Source organism: Anomalospiza imberbis, chromosome 2 (genome assembly GCF_031753505.1).
Source record: "Anomalospiza imberbis isolate Cuckoo-Finch-1a 21T00152 chromosome 2, ASM3175350v1, whole genome shotgun sequence".
Taxonomy (NCBI): Eukaryota; Metazoa; Chordata; class Aves; order Passeriformes; family Viduidae; genus Anomalospiza; species Anomalospiza imberbis.
The window spans coordinates 4,061,964-4,080,164 of NC_089682.1; positions in this window are offsets into that span (position 1 = coordinate 4,061,964).

Consider the following 18,201-nt stretch of genomic DNA (forward strand, 5'->3'; position numbering starts at 1 on the left):
TTTACCCCAGTCTGGGGCTCCAGCACACGATTCCCGGGGAAGCATAGGTCTCACCTATTTAAATAACTCCATTCTGAGCTTTTCCTTTGCTGCAGTACTTCTTTAATCCCAATACTTGAGGTAGTCCATGTTCCTCAGGGAGGAAAAAGAAAAAGAGGCAATTTGATATAAAATGACAGCAATTCCACACAGTTTGGACTTTCAGAAAGGTGAGATTTTTCCTTTTCTCCTTCTCTCCTCATCTAATTTCCATCTCTGCTCAGCTTTTGGCACCATTTTGTCCTGCCAGAAGAGCTCCTCCATCCCTTTTGTGCCTTCTTCCAGCTCTGCACTGTCCCTTCCTTTCCTGTACCACAATTTGATAAAGTCATGACATTAATTACTGAGCAAAACCATGTTTCTCTTGATGGTGGGTAATTTCTAGAAAAAGCACTTTCTATCAGTAGCAAGTATTCTCCCATATATGTCCCTCCCTGTTTGAGGCTCCAGGAAACCAGCCCAAGGCAGTGTTTAAAATCCCAATTCAGCTGTAATTCATATCTGCAGCTCCAGGTACTGCAAAGCAAATTTTGCTTCCATCAGCTGTGGAAGGAGTAGGACGATATGAGGAAACACAGATGCCTCTTCTGAATTTCACCAGAAATCCTGACAGAGGTCCTCTCCCTCTCCCTGCAGCGGGTGTCTCACATGAGCTGTTTGCTGAAGGACAACCAGAGGGAAAAACCCTTAACTGCAATCCACCCTGGCTGGCTTCTGTCAGCAAACCTCCATCACTGCAGGCAGCACCCAGGGAGGGGAACCTGCTGCATCCCCAGCTGCTGAGCTGCTCATCCATCAGCTTATTAGCAGGGCTCCTTTGACATCCATCCCCCTTTTTGCCTCCCTTTGTTTTATTTTATGGAATGAGGGAACCATAGAATGGGTTGGGTTGGAAGGAAACTTAAAGATCCTCTTGTCCTAACATTCCTCCCATGAGCAGGGGCACCTTCCATTATCCAAGGTGGCTCCAAGCCCCATCCAGCCTGGTCTTGGACACTGCCAGGGACCCAGGGGCAGCCATAAAATCTCTGGCAACCTATTCCACTGTTTTGCCACCATCACAGGGAAGAATTTCTATCTAATATCCCATCCATCCCATTCCCTCTGTCAGTGGAAGCCATTCCCTGGGTCCTGTCCCTGCATTCCCTGGGGCTCCTCCAGGCCCTGCAAGGCCACACTGAGCTCAGCCCAAAGCTTCTCCTGTGCAGGTGAACAATGCCAGCTGTGCCAGCCTTTCCTGCCAGCAGAGCTGCTCCATCCCTCTGCTCATCCTGGAGCCTCCTCTGGGCTCTCTGCAGCAGCTCCAGCTCCTCCCTGGGCTGGGACAGGGCTGGGGCAGCTCTGCAGGTGGGCTCTCACCTCTGGGGGCACAGGGACACAGGCTGCCTCCACTGGGATGAGCCCAGGTGTTTCTGAGGGGTTTCTGGGCTGCCAAGCTGGGACATGTCCACCCTCTCACCCTCCAGCACCTCCAAGTCCTTCCTGCCAGGGCTGCTCTCGATTTTGTCATCCCCGGCTTTGTTTTTACCAGGTGTTTCCCCAGTCCAGCTGCAGCACCTTACACCAGGTCTTGAAACCCCATGAAATTCCCATGGATCCACTGATTCCCCACCTTGAGCCCCCTCTTGGAGGGTGAAGCCCTCTCTGAGTGTGCTGAGGGCTCTCAGGGGCCCTGCCAGCAGGGCCCCATGAGGAGCGGCACTCAGCCCTCAGCCATCAGACACCCTTCCGTCCACATAAGCAGGCAACTTTTCACAATCCGGGTTTGTTTATTGCCTGAGCTAGCTAAAGGCCACGAAATGCTAATGTTAACGCTACGAGCACATTACTGCCTCTTTAATTTATTTCAGCTCACTCCCGTGGATGGCATTTGGATAAGCTAAACTGCCAGTTGAACTGAATTTGTTGTGCAGTTCGACGTAAAAACCATGCTGGAAATAGATCTGTATTCAGAGGCATCTAATTAGGAAAGCATCATGATAGTCAATGCAAATGTTTTCCAAGGCTCTGCATCTGTGCACCGTGCATCAGTTGGGCACTGAGATCGCAATATCCATTTTCCAAGCCTTAAAAGCCATCTAAAGTGGAAAACATGCACTTCCAGCCTGCCTTGGTGGAGGAAAGAGCAAACCTCCTGTTTAAGTGCTTCAGCATCCACGGGTAAACTTCCTCAGCAAAATCAGGAAGAAAAGAAGGAGAAAATAGGAAGGAAAATTTGCAGGGTGTACCAGGAGTCTGTGCAATGTTTATTATCTGAGAGCTGTGGTTTACAAATGCCCAGAGCCTTAGGCTGCACACAAACACTGGTGGATATGCAAGGGTGCAACTCAAATTTATCATTTTTGGAGACCAAAATACTTTGAAGTAGTCTGAGGATGCTGACCTGGGCTCCCCTCTTTTTTTCCCCTTGTTTTAACAACGTTTTTTGTATTACAGTACACTTGGGCATGTGAATAGATGTACTCATATATGTATTTACAGATATATAGAACACTGGAATGTCTTGGGTTGGAAAAGACCTTAAACATCATCCAATTCCATGAGCAGGGACACCTTCCACTATCCCAGGGTCTTCCAAGCCCTGTGCAGCCTGGCCTTGGATACTTCCAGGGATGGGGCAGCCACAACTTTTTTTGTGCCAGGGCCCCACCACCCTCACAGGGAACAATTTTTTCCCAATATCCCACCTAACCCCACTTTCTCTCAGTCTAAAGCCATTCCCCCTTGTCCAGTCACTCCATCCCTTGGAAATAACCTTTCTTCACCTTTCTTGCAAATTTCTTGTTTCTTGGCAAGATTTTTAAAAGTTTTTCATGAAAGCATTTTAAAATACTTTGAAAGCATCATAAGAGCAGTAGAATGCTTTTCCCTGTGCTTCAAGTGTTATAAAAATCCTTAAGGATCTGTGCAAACTCTCTAAAAAAACCTGAATTTGCTTCTAGCGTCTAAACCCGACTAAAAATAACCAGTCCATCAAACTCAAAAGAACACAGCATTTTATTCAAGTTCACCTAGGGACTTGATTATCCTGTTGAAAATGGCAAAACCCAGCAATTATGAAAACCTGGGCAGAAAAACAGATTGATCTCCTAGGTCTGTTTAGTTACTCTCTTTCAAAACAGCAGATACCTCCCCCTTTTCTGTGAGTAAGTAAATAATTTCTGGCCTCTCACATCTATAGAAAATAGTTTTTCTCAAGGAATTTTTCAAAAAGCCACTGCAGCTCTATTTGTAGAACAAATGGGTCTTTAATGATTCGCAGTCTCATTTGAATATTCGTGTTAATGTGCATTTTTTTTTCCATTTAGGAAACAACCATAACCAAGGACTCCCATTAGCTGCAAAATGCAGTTATTTAGGAAACCAATTTCCATTGATTCTTGAAGAGATTGAGGGAACTACCAGGATCAGTGGGGAAATTAAAAGCACCTTATGTCTTCTTCTACCTGTCCTAGGTTTAGTGTGCTGCTAAAGCATTCCTGTGGTGCTTCCCAAGGATCTTCCTGCCTATGGATGTTAAAAATCCTGACTGCCCCTCCTGCTTTAGAAAGGAGCATGTGAGAATGGAATCATGGAATGATTTGGGTTAGAAGGGACCTTAAAGATGGTTTTGTTCTAACTCCCTGCCATGGGCAGGGACACCTTCCACTGTCCCAGGCTGCTCCAAGCCCCAGTGTCCAACCTGGCTTTGGGCACTGCCAGGGATCCAGGGGCAGGCACAGCTGCCCTGGGCACCCTGTGCCAGGGCCTGCCCACCCTCAGAAGGAACAATTCCTTCCTATTACCAAATTTCTGTCAGTGTGAAGCCATTCCCTGTGTCATGTCCCTGCATCCCCTGGAAATTGTCTCTCTCCAGGTTTCCTGGGGCTCCTCCAGGCCCTGCAAGGCCACACTGAGCTCAGCCCAAAGCTTCTCCTGTGCAGGTGAACAATGCCAGCTGTGCCAGCCTTTCCTGCCAGCAGAGCTGCTCCATCCCTCTGCTCATCCTGGAGCCTCCTCTGGGCTCTCTGCAGCAGCTCCAGCTCCTCCCTGGGCTGGGACAGGGCTGGGGCAGCTCTGCAGGTGGGCTCTCACCTGAGCACAGGGGCAGACCCCTCACTACAGATGCCACTGCTTAGTGCTGTACAAAATGCTAATAAAATATGAGGGAAAATGAGGAAGGAAAGAGATGAAAATGAAGAATTCCAGCAGCTGTTCTCACTCAGCTGGGAGAAAGCATCATGATTTCTACACATCCGGAGCCTTTTCCATGGTTAGAACTTACTGAAGACAACAATTCATGTTAAAGATGTCGGTTTTCCAGAGACATTTTTTTGGACTGTCCCTCTGGAAATCAGAAGGAAACAAAAATTCAACAAACGTTTGTGGTAATAGTTTTTGACAGAGCCCTTTAAATCTTTAGTCAGATACGAACTGAGTGTGGTTCTCTGCATATTTTACTTATTTCCTGGTAGTAGCAGCAATGCAAGACATATTGGAATTGTCTTCAGGGTTTGTGTATTTAAATTTTCTTTATTAAACAGTTTAGTTGGTAATGTGTATTTACAGGGTTTTTTTTTCTTTCTAATTAATTGTTTTAGAGATAGTAATTATTTTCTGTCGTATATTAAAGAACAGAAAAAGGGAAGGAGAGAAAAGAGGAGCCCTAAAGCCTTTCTGCCTCATTATCCATTTATTAAAGCACTTAGGAATGTGAGTTACCCTCACAACTTTATGTGAGATCCATTACAAGAAGTTCTGGCCATCCTGAATTAACGGGAGCTTTGCCTTGGAGGCTGAGCTTCACAGCCTGGGTTTTAGGCATCCCCTGGTTTTGCTCAGTGATCTGAGACTCATGGCTGCCGAGCCCAGAAGTTAAAAGCCCTGCAGACAAAGCTAATAGGGCTGGGAGAAACTGAACTGCAAGGAAGGAACAACTGGAGAAAGTAAAAAATCTGTAAGAATCGAGAAGAACCAGAGCAGCATTTCAGCAGGGCCTGTTGCAATAGGACGAGGGGCAATAGTTTCTAACTCAGGGTAGGTTTAGATTAGATAAAAGGAAGAACTTTTTTTATGATGAGTAGGATGAGGCTCTGGAACAGGCTGCCCAGAGAGGTGGTGAATGCCCCATCCCTGGAAACATTGAAGGCCAGGCTGGATGGGACTCAAAGCAATCTGGTCTAGTGGGAGACGTCCCTGCTCACGGCAGGGGTGGCGCTGGGGGATCTTTGTGGTCCCTCCCAACCCAAACCATTCTATGATTCCCTGAGTTCTGCCACACAGCTTCACGCACAGCCAGCTCTTCAGTCAGATGGTGAAATGTGAGCCATTAAATAGTGACCTGTGGCGCTGGGGGATCTTTGTGGTCCCTCCCAACCCAAACCATTCTATGATTCCCTGAGTTCTGCCACACAGCTTCACGCACAGCCAGCTCTTCAGTCAGATGGTGAAATGTGAGCCATTAAATAGTGACCTGTGGCAGCAGCTCTCTGGGCACCCAGGGCAGGCACAGACTCTCCCAGGCATTTTCCTGGGGAAGGCTGTGAGAAGGTCAGAGAAAAGAATGAGAAACAATTCTTATCTCCACTTGCTGCACCTGCTGTTGAGCACATGTGGAACGTGTCATGGAGATCTGTTTACCAAAGGGTGATTTCTTAATTGGACAGTGGATGGTGTTTGGATTGATTGACCAATTCGGTCAAAGCTGTATCAGACTAACTGTAAAGGTTACTGAATTTCTTAATAAAGATAGTATTAATAATATAGTATAAGATGATATGATGAAGCAATTGATCAGCCTTCTGCAATCATGGAGTCAATGCTAATTATTCCCCATCTGAAGGCCTGTGGTGACTGTGACCAGGGCAGAAAAGGGCAAAAGAGAGGGGGAATCTGATGTGTGACACAACAGTCAGAGCGCATTTTTATTTATCAAGCCACTTAAAAATACAATATTGCCATTCTAAAAATTGTTGTTTGTTTGTTTGTTTACCAGGAGCCACAATTCAATTCTCTTCTTTCTCCAAAGAACATTTTACTCTGTGTTGTTTTGTCCAGCAGATATTTTTGCTGACAAACTCCCATTTTTGTCCTCTAATAGGACACTTAGGGAAGTCAATAAGATTTGGGAAACCACTTTGCCCTGTCTGCACTTCAGCCAAATCACAATGATGTTAAATGAACTGCTTTTAATAATTCATTGCAGCAGAATCTGGTTTACTTTTAGCCAGCTCTTAGAAAAGGAGGAAGGCTTCAGCTTCTGAGCTTCTTCTTGCAGAACTGATGAACTTCTCCCAGGCTGTTCCCAGAAGCTTTTCCAAAACTGGACAAATGCCCCACATCTTCCCCCCTTTTCTCTCTGACTGCCTGAGGACAACTCCTCCTTGCCCAGTGCCAGCAGCCCCAATACAGGAGGTGACACAGGAACAGGCAATTACTTGTGTATCTTCCCATTGTAAAAAAAAAAGGGGAAAAAAGGGGAAGTTTTCACCTCCTGATGGACAGATTGAATTAACCCTTCTCTCCTCAGTCACCACAGAAGTTAGCAGATCTCGGGCCCCAGACAGAGGAGCTGTGCAGCTTCTGGGATTGTGAGAGGACAAAAAACCCAAACCCAGAAAAGTCAAAAAGAGAGGAAATTTGGGCTGCTTCGGGCCTGTGATGTCTCCAGGAGAAAGCACCAAATTGTGCTCAGCCCTGGGTAACCAGGATGGGTTAAGGCTATGGAGGTAAAACACGGGCTGGGGGTACAAATACAATTATTTTTAGCTTACCTAACATCAAAAAGGGAAGACAAGTTTAAAAGTACATGAGCCCTGAAAATGACCTGAAGAAAACTCACCTGCCTCTAAATCTATGTTTTTTCCAGACTTTGGTCTGACAAGAGTTGTTCCCCATACATTTTACCTCATTTACTTTAATGTATAAAGTAATATATTACCTAATACCTGCATGTGAACTGAAGACTTGCTGTTTATGTTACAAGCACACATCAATTTAAATTGTGTGCATACTTAGGTGCCTGTAATTTAAAGGGTGCATGTTGTACAGAGAGATACAAAAATATTTCTTTACCTGTAGCCAGATCCCCCTAAAAAATAAAATAAAATAAAAGGAGGAATCTGGTTTTATTAGTAGTGTAAATCAATAAATTGTCCTCAGCTAGACAAGAAGTGCTCAGTTTTACCAGCTGGGGTTGTGGCCTGCAGCCTGAGCTCCCATTTTATGGGACACAGGGAAGGGAGGCAAGGATCTCTCTCTGCAGGAGCTGTTCAGGGAAAGCTGTCTTGCAAAAATTATAGCTTCTTTGGAGGTTACATTTGAGACAGAACAGCTGTGAACAGCCCCCCCAAAAGTGTAATGACAATTATTAAAGATTATAAAGCATGGAATAGCCTCGTTGGATATTCTCTCATATGATCACATGTGTTTAAAAGATTTTTATCTGCCCTTCCATTAGTCAGGAGCTGTTTTTTGGGATTTGACAGATGCTCTCCGGGCTGTGACGGGTCCAATTCAGCATTCTGTAGCATTTCTGAGCAGCCCCAGGAACACTGCCCAGCTCTCAGAGAGAGCCAAGAAGGGAGAACAGGGCACTCCAGAGAACAGTAATTCGAATTACACTTTGCCTTCAATTTGTCAGCTGCACCACCACCAGCAAGAGGAGAGACATGGAAATGTCACTGAGATGGTAACCTTTAAAATGTTTTTGCATTTAAAGGAAAAAAAAAGCCCAAAGCACGTGGCTGTAGCTGCCTGCAGCAGCATTTCCATGACTTCAGTGAGTTCCCCACCACAGCCCTCAGCCCCTCTGCTCTCCGGTGGCTCCTCAGGGTGGCATCAGCCAGTGCCACCAGCACCAGGTTGGCACCACTGTCACATCCACCATCCCTGGAGCTGAGTGCCCAGGAAAAACCCAGCCCAGCCCAGCCCACAGCACCACCCCAGCAGGACATTTAATGCTGGAAATCCATCATAAATACAGAGTTGTGTCTGCAACTGGAAGGCATTTGGGCTGTATGTGTCAAAGAGATTTCTGTCTTTGTCCTTTAATTCTTCTTCTAAGGCGATTGCTCAGCTGCTTGAAGAATTAAGGTTTACCTGAAGTCTTCTGGTGACCAACATTTGAAAATCCTGGGATGTTTTCTGTATATGTGAAAATGTTATTTTGATAATGAAGAGTACCGGAATAAAGGTGTCCTGCAGTAAAAGCCTACTGAATATATCCTGAATATGTTCACAAGATATTCTGGGTATGTTCCTACACTGAATGTTCTGAATATATTCAGACAGCATAAAAAATTACTTCCATAAGGCAAATAATGCCTGTAGAAATCATGTAGTAAATACTGTAGCAAAAAAGAAGAGATGGATAAATACCAACCTTTTCCTAAAAGTATAGAAAATATTTCAATTTTTATAAATACATCAAGCTTGCAAGTTTTTCTCCAGCATAACATACTTTGTTGCTGTTTTGTTGTGATTTTTTTTTAACAAATGTATATATGTATTGATATTTTCCAGCACTCTGGGGAATGTTAAGATGTAATTGGCATCCTTCACCGCTTTTTTAAAGTTGACACTTCTTCAGACAGAATATATTTAGTTATAGACCCAAGCCTACCCTGCTGGTTGAAAACCTCAGCTCTATAAAAGTTATCTGAAAGTCATTAAAATGCCATCAATGATCTTTTCAGGCAAGGTCATTGGTTAGGAACCCATCAGAAAGTTTCTGCACTCTGCAAAGCACATCAAAAATAACTGGGTTGCAAAGGCAGCCATCTGAAGTGGAGGGAGGCCAGAATTAGATACCCCTGCAGTATTAATGGTTCTTGCTCTTCCATGATGAAATGTGTTATGACACAGGTTTTGACTCCACCACCCTCCGTCCCCCCTCCCTCAGCCCACTCCTATTCATAGGAAAAGGGACATTTTTCTTTTCTACTACCTGTATTTTATTCAGAATTCACTGTTCAGAGGCTGAAATGAACATAAAATTATTCCTTGTCTCCCTGGAGATTTCCTGACTATAATTTCATTTCAAGGATGCTGTCAGATGGTGTCCAAGTGTTCCACAGAGATCCCTGAGCTTCTCTGCATGGGGTCACGGTTAGATGAAGCAGCAAATGCCTGCACATGAGGGACAAAATCCCACCTGGCTTTTGGGACATCACATTATGGTCATGGCTGGGAAATACTTGGAGCATTCTGCATGTGAAAAGCCAAGGTAAATGGCTGTAACAGATCAAACAGGGCTGGCCAAGATCACCTCATGCCAGCCAGTGAGCCAAGAAGAGTCCTGAGAACTGGCACGGGGAATATTCCTCTCCTCTCCTCTCCTCTCCTCTCCTCTCCTCTCCTCTCCTCTCCTCTCCTCTCCTCTCCTCTCCTCTCCTCTCCTCTCCTCTCCTCTCCTCTCCTCTCCTCTCCTCTCCTCTCCTCCCCATTTTTTCCCTCTCCTCTCCATTCCAATTCTCCTCCTAGAATCATGGAATCATGAAACCATCAAGGTTGGAAGGCACCTTTAGGACCATGGAGTCCAACCATTAACCCAGCAGTGACACTGTGACCCCATAACCACTAAATCACACCACCCAACACCACCTCCTGATGCCTCTTAGACACCTCCAGGAACAGTGACTCCACCAATTCCCTGGGCAACTTATTTCCATGCCTGGCCTCCCTAACAGTGATTTTTTTTTTTTCTCTCTCCTGATATGTGATCTGAATTTCCCCTGTCTCAGCTTAAGGCTCCTTCCTCTGGTCCTCTCCCTCATTTATCAAGCAACTGCTGGCACAGCCTGCCCAGAGAAGCTGTGGCTGCCTCATCCCTGGAAGTCTCCAAGGCCAGGTTGATCTTTAAGAGATGAACTTTAAGGTCCCTTCCAACTCAAACCATTCCAAGATCCTGATGTTCTCTGATCTACAACTTCTTTGGGCAGCCTGCCACCAGGTTCAGGCTGAGCCAAATCCCCTCTGTGTAAAGCAGTGAGGGCTGAAATCTCTTGTCTCCAGCATGACCTTGGGGAAATCACCTGATCCCTGCAGCTTTCCCTCCCATCACCATCATGTGGGGGGCTTGTAAGGCACTCAGGCCCCTGAGTTATTTGGTTATACCCCTTTACCTTACTTTACCTTTATTTTACCTTTACTTTACCTGCAGCTTTTCCCTTCTCAGGTTTGCAGCTCCTGAGCCTTTAGTACAGGAAATGTTGCTGTGCCCATACAGGGGGGAAGAGTAGCATCTTTTTCAGTGCAAATGAGACCAAATTAAAAGCTCAGAGACATCTGACATTAACATTTTGCTGTCTTGGAGGCTGCATCATGTCACTCTCAGGGTCACGTTAATATTTAGCACTGCCCAAATTACTAAATGCTGAAAGTTTTGATTAAAACTGCAGAAGATAGAAGCTGTATTGTCCTTACACAGACATCACCTGTGCACACCTTTGTGAATTTAAAGTTGTGGTGAATTTTGCCAAGGCCTTAACTCCCGGTCTCTGCCATTTTTTCCCCAGCTGGGTCACTTTCTCTCTTTATCACCCACTCATCTACCTGCTTCTCTCCTCATAAACCCCTACTAAGGACTTTGGGACTTCAGTGACTGTGAAAATAACTTGCCCTGTCAGAGATAGATATGTGTTTTACTGGGAAATAAAAATGGAAGTATGCAGGCTTTGGAGATGAGTTTCTGTTATGGAACCACGTAAGAAACAAGTCAATATATTGCTAGGTAATGGGCAAGACTTCCTCTTTTCTTACATGATCCAGGCCAATGCTCTTTATTGAGCTGCAAAGACAGCTTCAGATCTCATGGGCTGGAAATGGTTTCATTCTCATGCACACAATGTGCTGTTTTCCTCCAGAAACTCTGCTTTTCATTAGTGTGTTTGGAGGCTGCCCCTGGGACTGGGATGTGCCCTGAGCTCTGTGGATCTCAAATTCCCTGCTAAGTTCAGACATGTCAGCACCAGCTCCAGCTCTGTTGCTTCAGCTGCCTGGTCATTTGGGCAATTGTTAATTTGCATGGCAAAATTTCAAGGATCTCTCAGGCCCACCATGGACAGCTAAAAAAAAGGTGCTGCTTGGGAACCCTCACTGAGCACCAGGAATGTTGTTGGTACCCTGGGCTCAGTAAGGGCTGATTTCACCAAATTGGCTGAGCCCCAGCCTTGTCCTGGTTGCTCTGGTTTCCAGAGGTCTTAGGTTGGAAGATGTGGCTGGGGGTGTGTGTTCTTTCACCATCTGTCAGAGGTGGGGCAGTTCTCTGCTGTTCACTGGGCAGTTTTTTCTTTATCTCTTCCACATCCAATCCTTCCTCCAGGAGATCTCTTCTGTTCATGGGCCATTAATTATTAATTATCTTCTGTTCATGACCAGTGAGTGTCCCTGCATGGCTGAGAAAATTCCATCATCCCATGAGGAGATGTTCTGCCCAGGGGAGGAGCCAAGCATTCCTACTTGGATACAATCTGACTTTGGGAACACCACAGCAGCCTTTGCCCACTGCATTCCCAGAGGAGCAGCTTTCTTCTCCACTGCATTCCCAGAGGAAGCCCAGGCCCATCTCCACCAGCCCTGGAGCTTCAGAGGAAAACTCCACCCTTGTCCAGGATCCCTGCTCCAGCAGAAGCACAGCTGGCACTGCAGGAGGGCTGAGCCACCATGGGATGGGACTGCTGCCACCACCCTGACCCACAGGGGGTCAGGGCCTGTTCTGACTCTGGCAGGGTTGTTTTGTATTACTGCATTTATTTTTATTTTCTTCCCTAATAAAGAACTGTTATTCCTACTCCCATATCTTTGCCTGAGAGCCCCTTAATTTCAAAATGATAATAATTTGGAGGGAGGGGGGTTTACATTTTCCATTTCAGGAGAGGCTCCTGCCTTCCTTAGCAGACACCTGGCTTTTCAAATCAAGACACCAGACAAAGCAGCACAGAGAAAATCTGTCAGTGTGCTCATCACTGGATGTGGCCAAAACCACTCTTTCCTCTTAGATAATGGGAGTGCTGGAAATCCTTTGTTTGCCTCTCAGGGAAAAGAGATCTGCAGAAAAGGAAATCCTGAAATTTGCCTTACTTCATTTTATAAGGAAAAAAACCTGCAAAACCATAAATGCAAATATTTATTTTCCGATCTCAGCCTCTTGTGGCTACAGATGGTGGCTTGGGCTGCTTCCTGGAAACAGGGCAGTGTCCAAGGTCACCCAAAGGCTGGAGATTTGCCTGGGTGTTGGGAGGGACTCTCAAAGGCCCCACCTAGAAGCTGAAACACCACAAGCCTCAGCTAGACCCCAAATCCAGAAGAAAGAGGCTACCAACAGGCATCTTTGGTAGCCATTCCTTGGAATGCCAGGAGAGGTTTTGTTGGCCTCAGAACCTCAGATGAAGATAACTCTCATTTATCTTGGGCCTGCTGATTGAACTGGAAGGAAACCACGGTTGTTACTGAAAATAGAAGACTGGCATGAAAAATTTATGTCCAATGTGTGGACTTTTCCAGTGAGGTCCCCAAACACCAGGCTGTGCTGGAACAAACCTACTGAGAATAATCATCATTAGTAGCAGTAATCTTTGTACCAAACCTGTTCTTCCTGACACTGGCAGCTTTGGCACAAAGCTTTCTGCATTTTCCTGGGGTGGAAAACACCGACCATTTCCATGTGCCACCTATGGAAATGGCTGTGGGGTTCCTGTTTGCTCTGGAAGGGATGGGACAGCTCTGAATGCAGCTCCCAGAGACCTGCTGGGAGCATGTGGGCCTGAAAAGTGGTTCACAGCTGTGAGGGGAGATCATGGGCTTTCTAGCATTTAGATTTCATCCAATTATTTTTCTTCTCTTCTAGTTCTACTCAGTGTAAATTACTCCCTTCACCTTGCCCTGAGATTTTGTCTCTACAAGTCCCCGACTTGTGATCTGCTGCTGAATGGATTAAGGAACTCAACTTTTCGCTGTGAGGGGGAAAGAACAGGACAAAAATTTACAAAAAGAACCAGGGGACATTGTCTCCTGGACAGGGCAATACTGGCTAAAGGGTGGGCCAGAAAAGATCAGATTTGCCTGTGCGCACACACAGGGCTGAGACAAACCCTGGAGAGTGATGTGGCTGGAAGGAGCTGCTGCTGTGGCTTCAGCATCTGTCCCTGCTCCCTTCCACTGCTGGGCACAGGGGCACGGATGGTCACCCTGGCACGGACCTTGGCCAAGAGCACGAGTGCTCTGGGGATGTGCCCACACCATAATGAGCCAGGTGACACTTGGCTCTGCACGGCCACATTGACCACAAATTACCCTCTATCCCACCCCTTCCCAGTGCTCCAACTCCCCCTGTTTGCCCTGAAAACCACATCCAGCTGTGCTGGACTCCAGGGCCAGGGAAGAGCAGCTTAAATCCCAAACCCATTCCGTGTGTTGCAAGCTGACCCCCTTGTGGGGTCACAGCCACTCTTTTCCAGCTGCTCAGTCCCAAATTCCCCTCAAATAAAACCTGAAACGAGCTTCATCCTCTCTCTGGAGTGTTGCCTTGGCTCTCTTTGAAGTGACAGGAAAGCTGCAGAGTTATTTTTAGCAACCCCTCATCAATTCTGTGTTCCTGAGCGCGTTGGCTGCTCCACCTGAGGTGATTCTGCTTACAAATACTGGAGAGGGTTCACCTTCAGAGATGATATTTTAATTAGAAGTGCAAAGAGCTATGGCCCAACCTGTCAGACACTAATGAAGGAGCTTTTGTGGTTGGTGGAGAGCAGCTTGCCAAGGTATCCATTCCCTCCTGTACTGTGTAAGATGAAATGCAACTGAAGCTGTTGCCATTTTAAAATGAAAATCTTATTAGAGCCCAGGCAAGGGTATCAGAATAAAATAAATGGCTCCTGGTGCTTCTTCATCTATTTGCATGCAGGTTCAGGTGTGATTATGTAGTCTGCTATCAACTTTAATTAAGCTTTCCCTTTGCTGCTGACCTTGGGGCTTAAATATAAATTGTTCTATAGGAAGAACAGGTGGTACAAGCTCAGTGTTTTAAAGATTAAATAGATTTTGGTTACATTTAATTTAATTTCTTTATGGAAGCATATAATTTTACTATTACTAATGTTGGAGTAATTACACAGAGGTGACAAATCTGGTACAGAGCAGAACCTTATAGCTCTCTAATGCTTCTCTTCACGAGAAGAGATGTCCCTGCCCTGTGTTTTTTGGTATTATTTTACTTAAATCCACCAGAGTCCCAGTTAGTTCCCACTTTTCCTGCACATCTCTGGCTCTCCAGGCAGACCAGAGGTAACAGTGGAACCTGCCCAGAGCTGGGAGGGCTCCAACAAACCTGCCCTCACCTGGGAATAGAGGTGAGGTCTTTAATGTTGCCAGGCTATTTATCCTCTCCAATAAAACAGGAATGCTTTGCTTGGGAGAGCTGGGAGCTGTTGGCCAGTCAGGGTGGCTGTTTGATTTACAGTCTCTGGACAGACCCTTCTCCATCAGAGCTATCTGTGCTTCAGGCTCCAGGTTTTTTGGGAATGGTCTGCACTGAGACTTGTCCTGGCCACAGGGGAGCCCCAGGTCCCACTTTTCTGGTTTTACAGAAGCAGGGTGGTGGGTGCCAGAGGAAAGGACACCAAGGGTGCAAGAACTCAGCCTGGGGTGTGAGAGGGAGCAGGAGATGCTGGAGGTGCCAGCAGAGACGAAGAGATTTTCCCTGGGATCCAGAGGCAGCTGCACTGAGTTTCTTCAACCCTCTGAAAATTGAGGGCAGGATGGGATGGGGAGAAAGGATGAGACCTGGAATGGTGTGGAAGGAGAGATGATTGCCAAGCTGTTTGTGTGTTTTCTTCAGGGAAAATCTGCAGGATCAGCCATAGGCAATAGAAAAATGATGGCAATAAATGTTTCAATATGTGCTCGTTATTTCTGAGCCCCTGCTGCAAGGCTCTCTTCCCTCCCCACCCCACCCAAAGCATCCATTGCACTGCAAATAGCCCTGGAACTTCTGCTTTCTCTGTCAAAGTGTTGAATCAGGTGATTTTGCTATCCCACTGAGACTGGAACCTCTGAAGAAAGCATACAGGAAAACTTTAGGTGCAAAGAAAAGGTGCAAAGATGTGGCTTGACTGCTCTTGGGCAATATTCCAAAATCGTATTACTGCTGTGATGACAAGATGCCTTAATGACAGCATTTCTTCAGGTTTTCCACCTTTTTTTGCCATTGTGTTGTGGATTTCTCTCACCATTATGTGTTATCTTTTTATGAAACACCTATCTTTCTCACTTCCAATTAAACAAGAGTCCAAAGGTTTGAGCTCTGGAGGGGGTGGGTTGTGCTTTCTGACAGGCTCAGAGGATGAAATCTTGGTGGCTCCAATGTAAAAACAGGGACTTTGCCAATTTCTCTCCAAGCAAGTTTTTTAGTTTAGGTACTGTGAGAAACTGGTGCTGGCATTACTGTCCCATGGGCAAGGGCAGGAATCATTTTCTCTCATGCTCAGTCACAGAGATTTCAAAATCTTTCATGTGCACTTATATCCCATTAATAAAAAAAGAATTTAAGGAATCACTGCCTAGAAATTCTGAGTGTGTGTCCAGCAGCACCAGAACAAATACCTGCAAATACTTTGCAGGGAGACAGGCCTGCATTTTATGCTCAGATGGCTGCTCCAACAGGAAGGAAATCTGTCCCCTCTCACTGTGGCTGTGTTTGGTCAGCTATTGTAAATGCAGGTGAACCCAGTGGGAAGAAATGCTGATGTCTGACTCCAGCTCAGAAGGCTGAATGATTTCTTTATTATAACTATGCTATAATACATTAATATACTATATAAAGGAAGATACTAAAATTACATACCTACTTTTCTAACTACCAAATCTAACTAACCCACAACTCATGACCCTCTCTCGCAAGTCCAGACTCTGGTGGGTTGGATTGGCCATCAGGCTCAAACAATCCTCACCAGAATCCAACCAAGCAATCACCCCAGGTCAACAATTCTCCAAACACATTCCACGTGGGAAAAACAAGGAGCAGAAGTAGAAATTATTTTCTCTTTCTTCTCTCTGTGCTCCTCTGTGAAAAAATTCTGAGAGAGAGAAGAATGTGCCTGCCACAGTCCGCCCTGTCTCAGGGTCCTCCCTGCCACTTGTCCCCTTGCCCACCATCTGGCCAGAAAAACAGGTGCCTGTGAAGGGGAAAATCCTTAATCTGGGAGGTCAGAGCCAGGAGGAGGGTGCTGCAGGGTGTGAAGGCCCTGTGCCAAACTCTCCCATGCTGAATTCCTGCTGGGACATTTGCAGGGCTCTTGTCAACCCTGAAAATAGTTATAGAGCCTTTTTTGTCCATTCTAGCACCTTCTGTTCTGAAATCCTGAAACCAATGAGCACAACTCTCACTATGGAAAAAGGAGGAATAGTTGGGATAGTCCAACCCTCTCCGCAGAGAGGTGCTCTGCATGACCCCACAGCAGTGTGAGCAGGGTGTGCTGGGCTCCTGCACTTCCTACAAAGGCATTTTCATTCTGGGCAGGGAGGGGAGCTTTCCCCTGGGAGGCTCAGGCAAGCTCAGAGAGAATTAATGGTGAAAAGCACTCTCTTTTCCCTGCTGGAATGCTTCATAGTCAACCAAGAGAGCCCATTAAGCAACTGCTGTGACCTAAAATAACCTGACTAGCACTAAAATTATGAGCAGGCTGTATGGTTTTTTTTTTTCCTTCTTTTTACCTTTCCTTCCTTTTAAAATAAAGCTTCCTTCCCTGGGAGAGTTTTTCAGCCTGCTCAGGAAAATGTGCTGGCAGAGTTTGCCTGTCCAGCTGCCCTTTTTCCCCCAATTTTTGGCTGTTCATACCTTCAGAATAAAAGACACCCCCCACAATAAAAACCCAAGCAAAAACCCAACCTGGCTGTGCTGCCAAAGTGAGTTGGGTGTCAGAGTCTTGTGACTTTTACCCCTAATCACTGAATTAATGGATTCAAGAAAAGACCTATTGCCCACCTGGAAGCCAGGGATGGGTGACATCCCTCCAGCTAGCTGGGAAAATGGGAAATCTGGTTGCACAAAGCTCCTCTGGACTCTCTTTTGCCCCAGATGGCAGCCGAGGGTGGTTTTGTTTGTTTTTCAACTGTGTTATTTGGTGGAATAATACCTCACCTTGCTCATAACTCCTAACTGTTCTTAGCTATGGTACTAGTGCCATGGAGCTCACCTGGCTAAAACTAAATTACCAAAAGATAAACATTTAAACAGTCAAAATTTCTTTGGTTCTGGATAGGCAAAGCACGTTTCAACCTGAAAACAAGGAGTGAGAAAACCTCTACTGAGTTAAACTGCAATTGTGTTAATCAGACAATTTAAATGAAACAGTAATGGAATAAAGGATAAAAGGGTTCTTAGAAAAGTCAGGAGTGAGGGAGCTGCTAACTCACTTGAGACAAAAAGGGAGACTTAATTGCTATCTGTGAGTCATTAAAGGGTTAGCTGAGGTTGGGTATGAGGAAAAGTGTAACGTGAAAAGAGTGAGTCTCTTTCAGGAGCTATGATTTCGGGGAGACAGAAGATGGGGAAGAATTTTAGCTCTTAAATTCATCTTTTGAAGTAAAGTCTCCAATCACCCTGGGGACTAAGATGGAGTCACAGTTTTGTGCAAGATGTGCTCACACTGATACCTTGATGTTCTGATACCTTCAGGGCTTTCTTCGGAGAGCTCCTGCTGATGCCACTGCTGTTTTCACTTCTGTGAATATTTTCCAAGAGGGCATTTGGTGCAATGGGGGAAGTGGTGAGCCCAGCAGTGTGCCCAGCTGGGCAAGAGGCCGCTGGCAGCTGGGCTGGGTGAGGAATTGTGTGTCCAGCAGGAGCAGGGCAGGGATTGTCCCTCTGGGCTGGCTTTGAGAGGCCTCTCGAGGGCTGTGTCCAGTTCTGATCCTGCAGGAGAGACCTGGAGGGGCTGGAGCGTGTCCAGGGCAGGGAATGTAGCTGGGAAGGAGCTGGAGAATTCCTGAGGGAGCTGGGAAGGGGCTGAGCCTGGAGCAAAGGAGGCTCAGGGGGGACCTTGTGGCTCTGCACAGCTCCTGCCAGGAGGGGACAGCCGGGGGGTCGGGCTGTGCTGCCAGGGAACAGGGACAGGAGGAGAGGGAACGGCCTCAGGCTGGGCCAGGGGAGACCAGCAGGAATTTCCCCATGGAAAGGCTGCTCAGGCC